Raw genomic sequence first — 7,370 nt, 5'->3', positions numbered from 1 at the left:
GGTAGCAGTTACTTCTGTAAAATATCTGGGAGTATGCGTGCGGAACGATTTGAAGTGGAATGATCATATAAAATTAATTGTTGGTAAGGCGGGTACCAGGTTGAGATTCATTGGGAGAGTCCTTAGAAAATGTAGTCCATCAACAAAGGAGGTGGCTTACAAAACACTCGTTCGACCTATACTTGTGTATTGCTCATCAGTGTGGGATCCGTACCAGATCGGGTTGATGGAGGAGATAGAGAAGATCCAAAGAAGAGCGGCGCGTTTCGTCACAGGGTTATTTGGTAACCGTGATAGCGTTACGGAGATGTTTAACAAACTCAAGTGGCAGACTCTGCAAGAGAGGTGCTCTGCATCGCGGTGTAGCTTGCTCGCCAGGTTTCGAGAGGGTGCGTTTCTGGATGAGGTATCGAATATATTGCTTCCCCCTACTCATACCTCCCGAGGAGATCACGAATGTAAAATTAGAGAGATTAGAGCGCGCACAGAGACTTTCAGACAGTCGTTCTTCCCGCGAACCATATGCGACTGGAACAGGAAAGGGAGGTAATGACAGTGGCACGTAAAGTGCCCTCCGCCACACACTGTTGGGTGGCTTGTGGAGTATAAATGTAGATGTAGTTGTTATTCTAAGTCTTTGTTATTTGTTCTTCATCATTTGTTGTAGATTGAAAGCATTTGAGGACAGCCATGTGGATTGAGATCATGTGATTTGACATGATGTGACAGGCTTTGTGAATACACCATGATCTGACAGTGTCATGTCATGACAGTGCCATGATGGCCAGTGTGAACTACCTTTAAAAGAATCTATATGTATGTATTCCTGAGACAGTTCCATTTGTAACAAGGTGTTTTGGTTTAAAGAGTCATAATAATAGCGCTAAGAAATATTGATCACAGTCATGCGACAATATAATTAAAAGAAACAGCAAAAAGGGAAATATTTTCTAAAGGAAGAAGAAAAATACACGCGATATTCTAACTATGAAGTAAATCATAGTATGAGCCTGCAGTAAAATTATTCACAGACATATTCTAAAAGTAAAATTAGCATTTAAGAAGACATATTGAAGATAATTCATGAGACCTAAATGCATAAATATTTCATCTAAAACAAAAGACCTTGAATTATCGCGGTCTCATAAATATTACTTTTGTTGTAGTAAAAGTCTGTGAAAACCAATGTCTTCTGAGAATTCACTGAAGACCTACACTCATATTAAAGCTTTCATAATCAAATATGATTCAGTGCTGACAAATACTGTTGTACCTGAGATAATTATAGAAATGAGAAGCAATCTGTCCAATCAAGAATACTGCAGTAGGATATTTTGTAACTATCATCTCTAGTAATGAGAGACTTGGTGCATAAAGAGCTAGAGAGGAGTTACAAACTGGCGAACCTGCCAGAGGATTGTTAGAAAATATATCAAGTGGACAATTCTTATCTCGATACATGGATGGTCTGTACAGAAAGGAGGAAGCCGCGAGCTGAACCTGACCATGAGTGGGGGACATCTGTATAACATTGTGACAGCCAGTACGATGTGACAAGTCAACAAGCTATCACTCCAGTCATCCCACTGATAAGAACTCAGTCCTAGGAATGCAACTAGATAAAAATCTATCATGGGGATCACATATATAGCACCATGCTAATAAATTGAATAGCTTAGCATTTGCAATGAGGATATTGTACAATGCTACAACATGGGCATAAGAAAAGTAGTGTGTCACAGCTACTTTGATTCAGTAATAAGGTATGGAATTGTATTTTGAGGTAACTCAAACCATATGTGTCAAATACTGAAACTTCAGAAAACCGTCATTAGAAATATGCACAATGTAGGGCGAAGAAAATCATGTCACTCCCTCCTCAGCAGTCTAAGTATATTAAGTGTTCCCTCACTATGCATATACGAGCTGATTATCTTTCTACACAGTAACCCTGATTTATTTGTAGAAAATCATTTTCAACATGATTACAACAGCAGAAATTAAAATAATTTTATGCTGCCCACTCGCTGTTTAAAACTGTATGCCTAAACCCCACATTATATGGGTATGAAAATTTATAACAAAGTGAAAGGAAGAGAATTGCTCAGCATAAATTTAGAAACACTGAAAAAATCCTTATAAGAGAAACTAGTGCAGAAATGTTACTTACTATTCGGTAGAAGATTTCATAAATGACAACCTGAAAATTTGAGCAGGAGAGAGCAAGTACTTAGGACTCTTAACTTTTAAAAGTTTGCTACTTTTGAAGAAAAATTATTAATTGCTTAATTAAGTAATTATTCAGTACTGTATATTGTATTACTGGTATTATAAAGAAAATTGTAAATCAGTTTTTGTGTTTTGAAGAGTCTCCTGTACATTAAGTCAATGGGTTGAAATTATATGTTACAAGACAATAAACTTCTACTCTATTCTATTCTAAAACCTTGTACATACACAAAGTAGAGGAGTGGATGTGAATCGATAAGTGTACATTGCAAAATGATCCCCGGTGCAGTTATTGATTACCTGTAACACTGAGTTGTTAGAGAAATCTGCTGCTAGATTAATCAGAAACTTTGGAAAACCATTATTATAGCCCAATGGTGAAATTAACAAAAATATAATTAGAGAACATAAATAGACAAATATCAGAATATACAGGGAACATAAAAGAATCTGTGAAGGGTCAGTCATAAGGTTTTTCTTTTTAGGAGATGGCTGTACAGGAGATATAGTTATATCTGGAGTAAGTAACCAGAGGAATATAATATTAAACAAGATAATTTCAATTAGGGAACGAGTCAAATCTGAGTAGTGTGAGAACTTGAGGCACAATGGCTCAAATGCTTTCCATAGGCAGTAATTTGATTCTTAGATGTGACTCTCAAGAGAGGTAAAGTGTAAAACTGATGAAGGATTAGAAGAAAAAGGCATAATATTCAAGGATGGATAAACAGGTGAAAATTCTGCTGCAATATGAGATGGTAGGAAGCAAGGAAATGGTCCTTGGGGTTGCAGTGACTATGGACAGGGGAATGCATTGGCTTAAGCAGTTTAAGTTGGCCAGTCGGACAGAATACGAGTATTGAACCTTGTGGGCCAATGGGTCTAATAATCAGTTACAGTTTTGCTCATGGGTTGAGCATAGGAGATCGCAAGACATTATTTTGGAGCAGGTGTGTTTATTGTGTAAATAGTAGACTTCCTTTTAAGGCCTATAAATGGGGTGATTGTCATCAAATTTCATATTTGCTAATGGAGAAGGAACAGCTACAGTAGCTGTTTGAAGACTAATCCATTCCTTGAGTTTTTTTATAGTAAAAGAGATCTATGTGATTGGAAGATATTCAACACAAAGAAACAACAATCTATTTGACGAAATTTGAAAATCTTTGTTCTACCTGCAAAGTTTTTTGCAAAAGGTTTTATACATAAGGAAGATGGAAGAACTTTTAAAAAGATGAAATTTGTATGAAGTTATTTATAAGTATGTATAAGTAATGTATAATTTAGGGAAATAAGTAAATCTTCTAACAGAAAAATAATATTGATATGTTACTTGGAACTGGAGGAGGCAGGGATTGTTACATTTATGTTAAGGGAATGGAATGCAACATTTTTTGAAAGGTGCTTGTGTGTAGCCTTTGGATCCCTTATGTTAGATTGTTTGGTTCTACAAATTGCAGACACAATTTCCTAATACTGCTTAAGTTCTTGAGAGCGCAAAAAGGGAAGTAAACAATGATTTTATAAGAGTTGTGGTAACTGCATAGGAAATAGATATCTGAATTTGCCTAAGTATGTATTAAATGAAGTATATATGCTAAGTATATATTAGAGAGTACTATAACAGGAAGGGTAACAAGTTACAGTAATGGAGGGTGACTGGAAATGGAATTGTACGAAGAGGCTTTTCAACGGCCCAAAGTAGGAGTACCACAGTCATGAGAAAGAACTGTTGCATGATCTAAACTACAAATAAATGATAAATGGTTATTGTTATGCTAACATACTTATGTGATGCCATCACTCTGAGATGTCATCTGTTGAGTTTCACCCTCACCTTTTCTAGCACAACAGATGGCCTGGGGCAAGCTCGATGGAACTTAGAAATTGCCGATGGTCTTAATGTTATGTGGGCTTCAAAATTAGTGGCTCTACCCAGAGACTAACAAAAAATTGATCAAAGGACTTCAGCAATTCATCCAAGGTTTGCAATGGTACTGCCTGAGAAGCAAGGTTAATTTTATTGGCTGCTTCAAATCCAAAAACAGTGAAAGCATCATATCTGAAAATGTTTTCTGCCCACAGTTAATTTACAAACAAAAGCATGAGTTGGCATTCTGCATTTTTGTATTTGGCCATGACTAGTTGTCCCTGTAAAGGAATCCACTGCCCTATTTAAGATGCAACTTGACACTGGGTGCTGTAAGGGGTGAGAGGGGGTACCCCAAATGGTGATAAGTATGTCAATTGATCACACTGATTGAGGCCTCTGTGTCTAACTGAAACTTTGCATTACACCCAGCTATCTCCAAGTCTACTACAGTATGATGTAGCTGTAGGTGCACTGACATGCTCATGGACTTGATCGAGAACTCAAGAACATTGTCCTGTGACACTGTTCACCATTGTTTCCTGCACACAGCTGCTAAATATCTTGGCATAAGCAGGCTCAACATATTGCAAAGAAACAGGGGCATTGTCTCCTCACATATAATGATCAGCAGTCTAGGTAAGACTGCTGTGCCTGCGGGGGCAAGTCTGATGCCTTGGAAGGACAGCGCTCTGCACCTGCTACAAACTCTGTGGGCGACTCTCGTGGCAGAGAGCAGTCTGCTGCAGCCCTCAATTTTGTAGCTGGCTGGCACCAGGATGTAGGAGAACCCATTCTGTTACTATGGTGGACCGAACACCTCGATGTCTGAACAGCCTCGAAAGGGGACCTGTCCCACTGGTATGACTGATCAAGTTTTGTCACCTGCCATTCATCTGCAAACACATTTTGCACTGCAGCTTCGCAATTTGTGCTACCTCATCTAACACCAGACCCAAATGTACTAATGCTTTAGTCTGTACTGCTCTTTCTGGCACCAGTCCCACCACTACCCTGTGAACTACGGAATCTGCATATAAGGTGCCACATTGTTTACGCTCAAAATTACATCTATGTGCTAACCTCCGTAAGTCAGCTCTCTAAGCTGCATATGACTGCTCAGGATACTTATGGTATTGATTGAACTATAAATTGGCCTCTACCACATGCATTTGCTCACTGTTGTAGTGCATTACTAATTTACACAGTGCTGCAAATTTAACTTTCTCAGAGTCTGTAAGTCAACGCCATTTCTATACTACCTGATACAAACTACTAATGGTCAAAAGTAACAAAGCACTCTGATTGACAGGCTCGATGATTTGCCTTACTGGAAAGTACAGCTTAAAATGATGGAAATAATTTTCCTATCTTTCTGTGGTCTCATCAAAACCTGGAAATGAGACCAGTGGCAATGGTTGCTCAGCAAATGGATGAACTCTTGCATCTACTCCTGTTGCCATTTGTGCTATTGTTACAACTACTGTTGCTACTGTTTCAACTGTTGTTATTGTTGTTGCTGTTTCAGCTGTTCCTCATGCACTTGAAGTTGTTGTCGCCAACACTCCAAAAATGATGGGGCCCTGATGGCCACAATATACAGCACTAACATGGAAATGAATGTACTTGTGAGAACAAATTCTCATTGTCAACTGCTATTTCTCACATAGCAAGATGATAGCAACCACAAAAAATGACTGGAAGTAGCATGGCATTCCACGATGCACGGTGCCTATGAAAACACTGGGTGTCAACCTAGCCAGAGTGTCCAGACACACGGTCAGTCACAAACACAGAAAGTGTAAGAGCACAAAGAATTCACATACTTATGCAGAGTAAGGATAGGCTAAGTAAACTAGATCCACACTTGTGCAAGCATGCTGTGAAATTACCTACAAGATCTGTTCATAAAATTCCGGACCTTTGTCCACAAAATTTTCCTATGCTTACCTTTTACTTATTGAGTATGGTCTCCTTTGAAATACTCTCCTCCACAATTGATGCACCACTCTCAATGCCATTTCCCCTTCCGGAAGCAGCCTTGGTATGCTTCTCATTGGATTGCATGAAGCTCCTTCTGCAAATTTTCTTTTATCTCATCTATCCTTGCAAATCTTTCTCTTTAGTCCTGGGTTTTCAACTCTGGAAATAGAAAAAAGTCCACAAGGCCAGGTCTGGAGAGTATGGAGGAAGAGTCAGCACAGTGATTTCGTTTTCTGTACAATAGTCACACACCAATAGAAATGAAAGTACAGGTGCATTATCACCATGCAAGAGCCATGAATTGTCTCACCACATTTCAGGCCATCTCCTTCTCACATTTTCTCACAGGCATTGCAACACTTCTCAATAGTTCCATCAATTAATAGTTTGTCCCTGTGGCGTGAATTCACAACGAATTAATCTTTTAGACTCAAAGAAAACTATCAGCACGGCTTTGCCATTTTCCCTGACCTGTCGAGTTTTCTTTGGTCTTGGGAAACCTTTTCCAACCCAAGATAATAACCATAGACCCACATCTAGTCACCATTTATGATTCTCTGAAGGGACCTTCCATTCTCATTTGTGTAGTCCAAAAGCTGTTCACCGATTGCAAGGCGAAGATCTTTCTGGTCTTGACTGATGACCCTTGGCATGAACTTGGCGGCAGCGCTATGTATTCCAAGATGCTGTGTCAGTATTTCACAACATGATCCAGCTGAAATGTTACATTCTTCTGCAATTTATCGGACAGTTGGTCTTCGATTGGCCTGCACAATTCCATTGACGTTGTTGACATGAGCATCATCAGTAGACATCGAAGGGCATCCTGAACAAGGGTCATCTTTCTTCTGGCCATTTTTAAACTGTGTGAACCATTTGTAACACTGAGTACAAATTAAGCAAATGTCACCATAGACTTCCTGCATAATTTGGTGTGTTTCTGCAAAGGTTTTCTTGAATTTCACACAAAATTTAATGTGGACACTTTACTCCTCTAGCACTGCCATCTCCAAATCCAGAAACTGTGCAACACAATGTTCTACTCAATAGAGCACTGAACAATAATAACAGACATACAACAATGAACTTTCCAGCAGGTACACATTAAACACAGGCATGTGCAGGGATGCCAACTGTAATACATCATTGGCGCAAAATTATGAATGTTCTGGGATTTTTTGAACAGACTTTGTACCTGAAAACTCGTATTCTGCACTTGGTGTATCATTGACAAATGTTTGTTGAATTGCTGCAAAACTAGTGTTACAGAAAATATTCCAATAATGTG

Source organism: Schistocerca cancellata, chromosome 8 (genome assembly GCF_023864275.1).
Source record: "Schistocerca cancellata isolate TAMUIC-IGC-003103 chromosome 8, iqSchCanc2.1, whole genome shotgun sequence".
Taxonomy (NCBI): domain Eukaryota; kingdom Metazoa; phylum Arthropoda; class Insecta; order Orthoptera; family Acrididae; genus Schistocerca; species Schistocerca cancellata.
The sequence above is the reverse complement of the archived record's forward strand: the minus strand, read 5'-3'. Positions refer to the sequence as shown.